Raw genomic sequence first — 12339 nt, 5'->3', positions numbered from 1 at the left:
TTAGATTGTGAGTTATGTCAGTTTGCCAAACATCATCGTGTTAGTTTGAGTCATCGAGTCAATAAATGTGCTAGTGTTCCTTTTGAGTTAGTTCATTCTGATGTTTGGGGTCCTTCTCCTATTTTGTCTCAACCTGGATTCAGGTATTTTGTTACTTTTGTGGATGATTATTCTCGTGTAACTTGGTTATATTTAATGAAAACTCGTTCTGAGTTGTTTTCTATATTTTGTGCTTTTTGTGTTGAGATTCAAAATCAATTTAATGTGTCTGTTCGTACTTTGCGAAGTGATAATGCCAAATAGTACACATCTGCTCAATTTTAATCTTACATGACCTCTAATGGCATGCTTCATGAAACTTCTTGTGTTGATATTGCACCTCAAAATGGTGTAGCAGAACGTAAAAACAGACTTCTTCTTGAAATTGCACGTGCCCTCTTGTTTCAAATGAAAGTTCCTAAACCTTTTTGGGCCGATGCAGTTTCCACAGCATGCTTTCTTATTAATCGCATGCCATCCTCTGTACTTAATGGTGAGATCCCATTTAAAATTATTTTTCCTGGTAAGTCATTGTTTCCAGTTGCTCCTTGGGTATTTGGCAGTGTTTGTTTTGCTCGCGATGTCCGTCCACATGTCACCAAATTAGACCCTAAGTCATTAAAGTGTGTCTTTCTTGGTTATTCTCGTCTTCAGAAAGGGTATAGGTGTTATTGTCCTGATCTCAACAAATATCTTGTTTCTATTGATGTTACTTTTGTGGAAAATACACCTTATTTTTCATCTTCACGTACTCCTACTCGTCAGGGGGAGGATGATGATTTGTTGGTATATTCTGTCACATCCTCTGTGCCTGATACATGTTCTGACGAGTCTCTTGTTCCTTCACCTGCCTCGGTCATAGCTCCCGCAATGCCTACACCTCCACCACCTCCACCACTTCCTAAGCCTCCTATAGTGTACACCAAGCGTCCACCTCCTCCACCTCCCGTTTCATGTCCTGCACCTGCATCTTCGTCATCAGATTCGGAACTCAAAGATGATCTTCCCATTGCACTACGTAAAGGTAAACGCCAATGTACATACCTTGTTTCTTATAATCATCTCTCCTCTTCTTCTTGCTCTTTTATTGCTTCTCTTGATTCTATCACTATTCCTAAAACTGTTCATGAAGCAATGTCTCATTCTGGCTGGCTTGCTGCAATGATAGAAGAGATGAATGCTTTAGTTGCAAATGGTACTTAGGACTTGGTTAATTTGCCTTCAGGAAAACGGGCCACAGGGTGCAAATGGGTGTTTACGGTTAAAGTCAATCCTGATGGAACAATTGCTCGCTTAAAGGCCCGTCTTGTTGCCAAGGGTTATGCTCAAACTTATGGAGTGGACTATTGTGATACTTTTTCTCCTGTTGCTAAACTCACATCTGTTCGACTGTTCATTTCCATGGTAGCTACTCATCATTGGCCTTTGCATTAGCTTGATATTACAAATGCTTTTCTTCATGGAGATCTTGAGGAAGAAGTATATATGGAGCAACCTCCTGGGTTTGTTCCTCAGGGGGAGTTAGGCCGAGTTTGTCGTCTTCGCAAGTCTCTATATGGTTTGAAACAGAGTCCTTGTGCTTGGTTTGGTAAATTTAGTCAGGCTGTTGAGAAATTTAGTTTGTTGAAAAGTAAGTCAGATCATTCTGTGTTCTATAAAAGATCAATTGCTGGTATCAGTTTGTTAGTTGTGTATGTGGATGACATCGTTATTACTGGAAATGATACTGAAGGCTTCTCTTCCCTTAAATCATTCCTTCATACCCAGTTTCACACGAAGGATTTGGGGGTGCTCAAGTATTTCTTGGGAGTTGAAGTCACTCGGAGTAAACAATGTATTTTTCTGTCTCAAGGGAAGTATGTACTTGATTTGTTAACTGAGACAGGAAACTTGGGAGCAAAACCTTGTGGTGCTCCAATGAATCTAGCTGTGCATCTGACACGTGATGGGGAACCATTTGAAGATCCTGAGAAATATCGCAGATTAGTTAGAAAGCTAAATTATCTTACTGTGACTCGTCCAGATATTGCATTCTCAGTTAGTGTTGTCAGTCAGTTTATGTCATCTCCAACAATTCATCATTGGGAAGCCTTAGAGCAAATTTTGTGTTACTTGAAAGGAGCACCCGGAAGAGGTATTGTTTACAAGGATCATGGGCACACCCAGATGGAGTGTTTCTCAGATGCAGATTGGGCTGGTTCCAAGGTGGATAGACGATCCACTTCAGGTTATTGTGTCTTTGTTGGAGGTAATTTGGTCTCTTGGAAGAGTAAGAAATAAAATGTTGTGTCCAGATCTAGTGCTGAATCAGAATATAGGGCTATGGCACAATCTGTGTGTGAGATAATGTGGATATATCAGCTTTTGACTGAAGTAGGATTTCAGACTTCAGTGCCAGCAAAATTATGGTGTGATAATCAAGCTGCTCTTCATATTGCCTCAAATCCTGTGTTTCATGAGCGAACTAAGCACATTGAGATTGATTGTCATTTTGTTCGTGAGAAAATTCAACAATGCTTGATCTCTACAGGATATGTGAAAACTGGAGAACAATTAGGAGACATTTTTACGAAGGCTTTGAATGGGGTGCGGGTTGATTATCTTTGTAACAAGCTGGGCATGATTAACATCTATGCTCCAGCTTGAGGGGGAGTGTTAGAATAATTAACTGTAAATTAGCTAAAAGATAGGGTCAATTGTAATTATTTCGTTTCCTATTTTCTCTCATACTTTCCTATTTTAGTTTCTCCTAGGTTGTATAAATATATAACATTCACATGAATAAAACATACAATTCTATTCCCCATTCTCTACAGTATCCAAAGCATCAATCTAACAACATAAAAGAATTAGCATAATTCATCATTGAAGCCCCACCTGTCTTAGTCAATAATAGTATCGTACAGTCATCCAACATTAAGAATAATAGTCCCCCAAACTTAAAATAAACAGTGTTCTCACTGTTGCATGAAATCCAAAGGATCTTAACTAAAAGAAAAAAATAATAAAAATAAAATATAAAATAAAAAAAACTAAAAACTAAAAAAAACATGACAACAGAACAGTTACTCGTCGTCTTCAGAATCTGGAGGCGGCTGATATGGTTGGCGCAATTCTGGAGGACATTGTGGAAAATCATTAAATCCTGTGTATCGCGCAAATGCCCCACAAAAATCAGCCATGTAGTTCGTCATGTGAAACTGACGATCTCTAATATCCGCCTGACCATGCAACAACAGCTGTTGTTGTCTCTTCAAATCTTCAATATCTTGTTGCATGGTGCTATATTGCCGAGAACTAGAGCCTTCAGTAGCTCTAGAAGTGGATGGTTTTCTACCCTTTCTCTTCGGCCGAGTAGACTCAGGTTGTTCAGCAGTAGGTGGCAATGGCAGCAGACTCGGGTCTACAGGATCGTATCCCAAACCAGTTGGTCTAGGAACACCCCCATAATTTTCATCTTGATGCAACACTGACTGATGACTAATTACGAGAGATTGTTCACAGACTTCATTAATGTTCATGGGCACTCCTTGATCCTTACATAAACTTGTAATTAGCGAAGCATGTCCATGACCACCAGATGTGGCCCCTCGCGCAATATAACGAATACTCTCTGCGATAAGCCTCCCAACATTGATGGAATTTCCCGAACAAATACAATATAACAAGTATAGGCGTTCAATAGTTACCTCCATTTGTTGAGTGGAAGGTATAAGAGTACTAATGACGAACCTGTTCCAAAGCCTCCCATACGAACTCAAACATGTGGCCTTGATAGATCACGGAGTGACCATGTGTAGAGTCCAAGAACTTTACTTAGCTAATATTTAGTAGTATTATAGTATGTATAGTATTATCTTTGTTACTGTCGATTTTTGGTTCAGACCGGGAATTATTTGGACACTCATAGTAGTACTTATAGATTTTCTAAGTTTAACCTATAGTTTAAGAATATTAAGTATAACCTAAGGTTTGATTATATGACTGATAATTAAGGATTATATTTATTATACTATAAGGTTTAGATATCAACCAATAGGATTTTAAGCACATGTTATGAATGGGTAATTAAGGATTAAGTATTTTTGATGATTAAATTAAATAAGGGTAAAGTTTGAATGTTATAGGGTTAGTCAGCAGCTTTGAATACGTTGAAGGCTTAGTCAAGGCTGTTTACTCCATTCAAACTTAGCTAAAAATGTGTAATTTCGTGTTTAAATATTCAGCGTGTGCCGATATATCGCAGCACGTAGATACGGAAAACACGAGACGATGCACGGTCGCCTCGAGCATACTGGCCCAGGCGATATATCACCTACAGGGGGCGATATATCGCCTCCTCCAGCATAAATTCAAACATTTTTGAATTCTTTTCCTTTCATCCATTCAAACTTCTTCATAAGTCCAGCATCTTTTGAACGAGTCTTCAGCCTCTGCTGAACGATTATTCAAATGATTTTCACCTAAAAAGCCATTATTTTTATTCAAGTAAAATCAAGATACTTTCATTCCCAAACTCTATAAATAGGACCTAGTACCCAGCCATTATTCACCTTTTGCTCTAAGTTCAGAAGCTGCTAGTGTTAAGTGAGTGTGAGAGTGTAAACACCTGGTTTGGGAAAATCATAAGCTTATCAAACACTTTGGGAAGTGAGGTTCTATAGTATTTCGGTTGTGGTTAGATTGGTCTTGCAAGTCTTTGAGGTAAACCCGAAACTCTATTTCATTTGTTTCATGTTATTTTCTTTCTCAAAGCCTTCTACTCAGTCCCCTAACCTCATTCTTATTTTGGTTAGGGAATCCAAGTTCTTAAGCACATAAGTTTCGGTAAGCATGTTTCTCAATGGGTTAGTCTTCCCATTCATTTTCATTTCTTCTTCTTCATAAAACTCACTCTTTCTCATATGGTTTTAGGAGTATTCCAAAAGTCCCAACTCAGTCCATCATATCCCGGTAACTTTGGTAAGGAAAATAGGATAGAATCTATATGTGTATTGCTTATGTGTTATGTTATGAAATATGATATGTTATGAATATGTTATGAATGTGTATGTTTGTAGGCTTGGGCTTATGCCCTATTTGACTAACAAGACCCCAAAAAGATTATGGGCATATGCCTACTTAGCTAGTAGGACCCCACTAATCTCATGGGCATAAGCTTGTTTAGTCTATGGGACCCCAAGTAATAATGGCCATTATAATAAGTGTATGTATTAAGTGTTATGATATGTCTTTACATTTATTATGAAATTTATGTGTATGACTATGTGTTAGATTTTCCTTGCTGGGCATTAGGCTCATTCCTTTTTGTTTTATGTGCAGGAAAATAGCTTTAGAGGCGGTAAGATTCGTGACGCTTAGAGGATGTGTATCGATGGTGAATGGAGTCAAGGGGCCGAGCGTTATTCGATTCGAGGATGTAGTCTCATTTTACTTTTTATGGTTTTATATGTATTTTTCGCATTTCTTATGTAATTCTTTTCATTTAAATCATGTTTTGTTTTTAAAGACAATGGGATCCCATATCCTTCTTAGTATTTTATTTTGTAAGTAACTCTTATTTTTTTTACAAGTTACTTAATAAAATTATGGTATTCTCGTAAAAATGTAAGTTTATGTATAGTTTCGTTAATGGTCCAAAAAGTCTAGATTAGTGGGTCATTACACCATGTCACTCCCCATTTTGTATGTAGAGCCGGGCTTAGTCATTTCCTTTAAGAGCAAATCATAATCCTTTTCATCGGCTCCTGCGCGATAATCATCATCCCATGGATCATTTAGGCCATAGAACCCGTTTATTACTTGAGGAGAATAACAAACCTTTTTACCTCGAACTAAGACTGTATGATCATCCCTCTCCACAAAAGCATTGGCATAAAATTCCCTGACCAAATTGATATTGGCCAAAAGTTTGGGCTCGCACAATTTCTGCCAATTTCTATTAATAATCATCTGCGGAAGAATGCCATCCAATTCACTTGGCCGAAAGTGAGACTCCACAATCACTGCTTTATTTTTAACAATCCATTCCTCAAATTTGTTTTGAGCAGTGGGGTTAACAAACGTATGAGGAATAGTGACATTGGCTTGTTGGACAGTGGACATGGTCTTCGCTTTCTTAGGTTCCATGGAGTAGTTCAATCGCAAAAACATAAATAACAGTTGTTGCACACACTAACAACCCCAAATCAACTCAGAAACACCCAATAATCTCCAAAATATGGAAAAATCGTTCACTGAGTACTTTTATCGAACACTTAGTGTGCAATCGTGAAACAACCCCACAATGTTTCCCAAATATATAGAATAATCTCCCAAGATGATAAAAACAAGAAACACAAACCAATCTCACAATAATTCCCAAAAATTCGTCCAATGCCCAAAAGAAAACATAAGTTCTTCAAATTTCCTCAATATATCATCAAACACACCAAAACTTAACAATGTACCTTGAAAAGCTTGAAGAGGATGAGGAAAATGGTCTTCAATCACAGCAATAGTCGGACCTTTGATGCTTGATTATGATGATGGGATGCTTGAGAGAGAGTGATTTGTTTGAGAGGAAAAATGGGAGAAAAAGGGAATGTTTGAAGGAGTGTTTCAGTTCTGGAAGAGTGGGTCGAATTGGGGTTATTTTTGGGGGAAAAATAACTGATATGAAGCCATCATGTGCTCCCCACGTGCCATTTTTTTTTTCAAAAAATTTGAACAAGCGATATATTGCCACAAGCAGTATAGCCCAACGTCGTCTCTGTCCACCATGGCGATATTTCGCCTCGACCACCCCCGATATAGCGCAGCCCCATTCAGTTGTGCCGATATATCACCATTGGTAGGCGATATAACTCCTGGGCACATAAAAAAAAATTCCAAATTGGAAAAAAAATCCCATCCGAATCTGTTGTCCAGACGATATATCGCCTAAACGCAGTTTAAAAATATCAACATTTTTTTTAACGTTTTTCACGGTTCTATTACATTAAAAGAAATAAAAATATAATGTCAAACGAAAACAAAAAAGAAATGTAAACTAGCTACGAATTGTTCATAAATTTTAAAACTGAAAACAACTGAAAAGTAAAAATAATGAGATGCCTCTCAAATGCGCTGTCGTTAACGTCATTTAGTCGGACGCTGCTTTTCTTGCCTTTAAGAATCCACCAGTGTAATATTGACCTTCTTTTCAATTTCGCCTCCATAGTAATGCTTCACCCGCTATCCATTAACTTTAAATGGCGAAGAATCACCTTGTTGAATCTCCCGCCCCGTATGGAAACACTTTTGTAACAATGAATGGCCCCGACCATCGAGACTTTAATTTTCCCGAAAATAACTTGAGACAGGAATTAAATAACAGCACCTTATCGCCCACTTGAAAAGTCCGATTGACAATATTATTGTCATGCCATTTCTTTGTCTTCTCTTTGTAGATTCTTGCATTCTCGTAGGAATCATGGCGCAATTCATCTAGCTCATTCAGTTGAGCTAGCCTTAATGCTTTCGATGCTACTAGATTGAAATTCAACTTTTTTAACGCCCACTGCGCCCTATGCTCCAGTTCAAATGGAAAGTGACAAGCTTTACCATATACAAGACGGTAGGGAGACGTACCAATTGACGTTTTAAAAGCTGTCTGATAAGCCCATAACACATCATCGAGCTTATTTGACCAATCCTTTCTATTAACTTGCACCGTCTTCTCTAAAATTAGCTTAATCTCACGATTTGACACTTCCGCTTGCCCATTTGACTTCAGATGTTATCCTAATGCCATCTTGTGTTTAATTCCATACTTCTCCATTAAGGAATAAAAAATCTTATTGGCAAAATGAGTCCCTTCATCACTTATAATCGCTCGAGGTGTGCCAAAACGAGAGAAAATATTCTTTTTCAGAAATTTGACTACCACCTTAGCATCATTAGTTGAAGTAGCTACTGCTTCAACCCACTTACTTACATAATCCACCGCCAACAAAATATACAAATTACCAAACGACGGTGGGTAGGGTCCCATAAAGTCAATACCCCAAACATCAAATAATTCAACCTCCAATATATTAGTGAGAGGCATTTCATGACGTCTTGAGATATTACCTACCCTATGACAACGATCACATCGTTTCACATAGTCATAGCTGTCTTTATACAGAGTAGGCCAATAAAATCCACATTCAAGGACCTTTGCAGCAATCTTTGCTCCCCCAAAATGTCCACCAGTAGGTGATGCATGGCAATGAAACAAGATGACCTTCATTTCTCTTTAAGGCACACATCTTCTGATAATCAAATCCGGACATTGTTTGAATAAGAAAGGATCATCCCAGTAGTAGTGCTTCACATCATGATAAAACTTTTTCAATCTCTGCCCTACAATTTCTGGTGGCACTACGTTGGCTGTCAAATAATTCACATAATCGGCAAACCATGGCACCAACTCATCTTCCACTGCAAATAGTTGTTCATCTGGGAAACTCTCATTAATCTCCCCTGCAGCAAGTTCTGACTTATCCCCCAACTCAAGTCGTGATAAGTGATCCGCTACCAAATTCTCTGTACCTTTCTTATCCCGAACCTCCATATCAAACTCTTGTAAAAGAAGTACCCAACGAATAAGTCTGGGTTTAGCATCTTTCTTACCAATAAGATGCCTGATTGCTGAGTGATCAGTATACATAATAACTTTGTTCCCCGTCAAATAAGGCCTGAATATATCGAATGCATATACAATGGCAAGAAGCTCTTTCTCAGTGGTGGCATAATTCAACTGAGCACCATTTAGTGTTCTGCTGGCATAATAAATAGTCCGAAATAATTTGTCAACACGCTGCCCCAGAACCGCACCCACTGCAAAATCACTTGCATCCCACATTAACTCAAATGGCTGGTCCCAATCCGGTGAAATTACTATAGGTGCTGACACCAATTTCTGCTTTAGTATCCTGAAACCTTCAAGACACTTCTCAACGAACTCAAATGGCACCCCATTCATCAACAATGCCGAGAGTGGCTTAGAAATCCTGGAGAAGTCCTTTATAAATCTTCTGTAGAACCCCGCATGACCAAGGAAACTTCTCACACCTTTCACTGAAACTGGAGGTGGCAAATTCTCAATAGTAGCAATCTTAGCCCTATCAACCTCAATACCATTCTTAGACACCTTGTGCCCAAGTACTATGCCTTCATTTACCATGAAATGACATTTTTCCCAATTCAAGACTAAATTCACCTCTTCACATCTTCTCAGCACAGCCTCCAGATTCAATAAACAATTGTCAAAAGAAGACCCCATAACAGAGAAATCATCCATAAAGATCTCAATGCTTCGTTCCACCATATCAGAGAAAATAGCCATCATACACCGTTGAAAAGTGGCTGGGGCATTGCACAGACCAAACAGCATACGACGGAATGCGAATGTACCATATGGACAGGTGAAAGTCGTCTTTTCTTGATCCTCAGGAGCAATGGCTATTTGATGGTACCCTGAATAGCCATCCAGAAAGCAGTAATACTGGTGTCCAGCCAATCTATCTAACATCTGATCAAGGAAAGGCAGTGGAAAGTGATCTTTTCTGGTTGATTTGTTTAGTTTACGATAATCTATACAAATCCTCCAACCAGTGACGGTACGCGATGAGATAAGTTCATTATTGTCATTCTTCACCACTGTAATCCCTCATTTCTTAGGGACTACCTGAACTAGACTTACCCAACTACTATCTGAAATGGGATAGATCACCCCAGCATCTAACCACTTCAAGATCTCCTTCCTTACCACCTCTTCATTGCTGGATTCAATCGACGTTGTGCTTCAATATAGGGCTTATTGTCATCTTCCATCAAGATCTTGTGCATAACTGTGGATGGACTTATTCCCTGAATATCTGCCAACATCCATCCAATTGCCAACTTATGGGTTCTCAACACCCATAACAGTTTTTCCATCTCCTCATTAGAAAGAGAAGAAGACACAATGACTGGTAAAGTCTCCTTCTCACCCAGAAAAGCATATCGAAGATGTGCAGGCAATGATTTCAATTCCAACTCTGGAGGTTTCTGAACTGATGGTAATGGTCTTTCAGGTCCTTGGCCCAAATCTTCATATTTTCGATTATAAATTGGCCCTTTAGAATTCATCCACTGTACACACTCTTAGACCTCACTGTCTAACTCAGCATCAATATCCCCAATTGTCAAACTCTTTTGAAGTGAATCCTCTGTGAGATTAATTTCTACTACTGCTTTCTCTACCATGTCAACTTTGAAACAACTGTCATTTACATTTGCAAACTTTAAGGCCTTAAACACATTGAATACCACTTCTTCGCCCTAAACTCAAAGTGTTAGCTCACCTTTCTAAACATCAATTAAAGCCTGCCCAGTAGCTAAAAATGGTCTTCCCATAATGATTGGGACATTTTCATCTTCTTCCATATCCAATACTATGAAATCTGCCAAAAAAATGAATTTGTCCACTTTAACAAGGACATTCTCTATGATTCCTCTGGGGTGTTTAACTGAACGATCTGCAAGATGTAATGTAACTGTTGTAGGACTAGCCTCCCCCAAACCAAGTCTTTTGAATATAGACAAAGGCATCAGATTTATACTCGCCCCCAAATCACACAAAGCATGCTTACATTCAAACTTCCCGATTGTACACGGTATAGTAAAGCTCCCCGGATCTCTCAACTTTTGGGGCAAATTCCTCTGCAATATCGCACTGCACTCTTCAGTGAGCACCACCGTCTCATAGTCCTCCATCTTCCTTTTCTTGTACAGAATCTCCTTCATGAATTTCACATAGCTGGGCATCTGCTCTAATGCCTTAGCAAAATGAATATTTATATGCAACTTTTTGAATACCTCTAAAAACTTAGAAAACTGTTTATTCAGTGTAGTTTTTCTAAGCCTCTGAGGATATGGAACTCGAACTGGCTGGTCATCAACAAAGGGAGGACACTTGTTTGAACCCTGGTGGTCTTCAGTAACCCCTTTCGCATTTGTATCTAATTTCTCACCCAACTCTTCATTCTGAACCACTGACTTTTGTACACTTGGCTACTCCACTTGCTTACCATTCCTCAACAAAATTTCTTGATAGTTCTCTTTAGGATTTACCAAGGTATTACTAGGAAAATTCCCTTGCGGTCTGTTATTAAGCATGTTGGAAAACTAACCCACTTGTGTCTCAAGGTTTTGAATAGAGGATCTGGTCTCAGTCATGAATTGAGTCTGAATATTAGTGAGAGTCAACAAGGCTGCTTGCAAGTCGTTAGGCTTTTCGGGTTGATCTTGCGGTCTAGGATGGTGTGACGATGAGGCTTGATTCATAGGCTGTTGTGACATGTGTTGCTGGTATGGCCCTTGAAACTGTGACTGTTGGCCCTGATTGTTTCTCCATGAGAAATTTGGGTGATTTCTCCACCCAGGATTGTAAGTATTAGAGAACGGGGTTTGATAAGGCCTTTGAAAATTACCAACTGCCTGCCTGTACTTGAGCCTGATTAACTGGCATATTACCATACATGTTGGCCGCTGTACACTGTTCATACAAATGAGGCCCTCCACATAATTCACACCCTGATTGCATCTGTATAGCCTGGGCTTGAGCTGAGATCTTGTTTTGTTGCAACTGCTTTGTCAATGAAGCAACCTGAGCAGTTGAAGCAGTGATAGCATCTAATTCATGTACCCCAACTACTTTTCTCTGTGAGGTATCTCGTTCGGTAGGCCACTGATAATTGTTCATAGCCATCTCCTCTAACAATTCATATGCCTCATCAGCCCCTTTACTCATGAAAGCAGCACCTACTGCTGCATCTATTATAGTGCGAGTAGTACCGCAAAGCCCATTATAAAAATTGTGGACTAACATCCACTTCTCTATACCGTGATGAGGGCATTTCCTGAGCAGGTCTTTGAATCTTTCCCAAGCATCGTACAATGACTCTCCCTCATTCTGATAGAAGTTATTGATTTCTCCCCTCAACTTAGTAGCTTTTGCAGGAGGAAAGAACTTTGAGAGAAACTTCTGAGCTAGTTCCTCCCATGTATTGATTGAGTTGGCCTGTAGAGAAATAAGCCAACTTTTTTGCCCTGTCCCTTAGTGGAAAAGGGAACAATCTCAACCTTATTGCATCATCGCTCACCCCATTAAACTTGAACGTTGCACATAGCTCAAGGAAGTTCACTATGTGCAAGTTAGGATCCTCATTGGGGAGACCACCAAACTGGACAGAAGTTTGGACCATTTGTATCATCGCCGGCTTAATTTCAAAGTTATTGGCAGTAACAGTC

At 39.1% G+C, this 12339-nt stretch overlaps 1 non-coding gene across 1 annotated transcript; it reads left to right on the top strand.

Moving 5' to 3' along the window:
• The first annotated feature begins 11927 nt into the window (after window positions 1–11927).
• On the top strand, window positions 11928–12034 carry LOC133792865 (small nucleolar RNA R71). The gene has a single exon (XR_009874337.1). It is a non-coding gene; the product is annotated as a small nucleolar RNA R71 (small nucleolar RNA).
• Window positions 12035–12339: the final 305 nt, after the last annotated feature.

This window comes from Humulus lupulus, chromosome 7 (genome assembly GCF_963169125.1).
Source record: "Humulus lupulus chromosome 7, drHumLupu1.1, whole genome shotgun sequence".
Taxonomy (NCBI): domain Eukaryota; kingdom Viridiplantae; phylum Streptophyta; class Magnoliopsida; order Rosales; family Cannabaceae; genus Humulus; species Humulus lupulus.
Note: the sequence above shows the minus strand (reverse complement) of the source record. Positions and strands in the feature narration are given on the sequence as shown.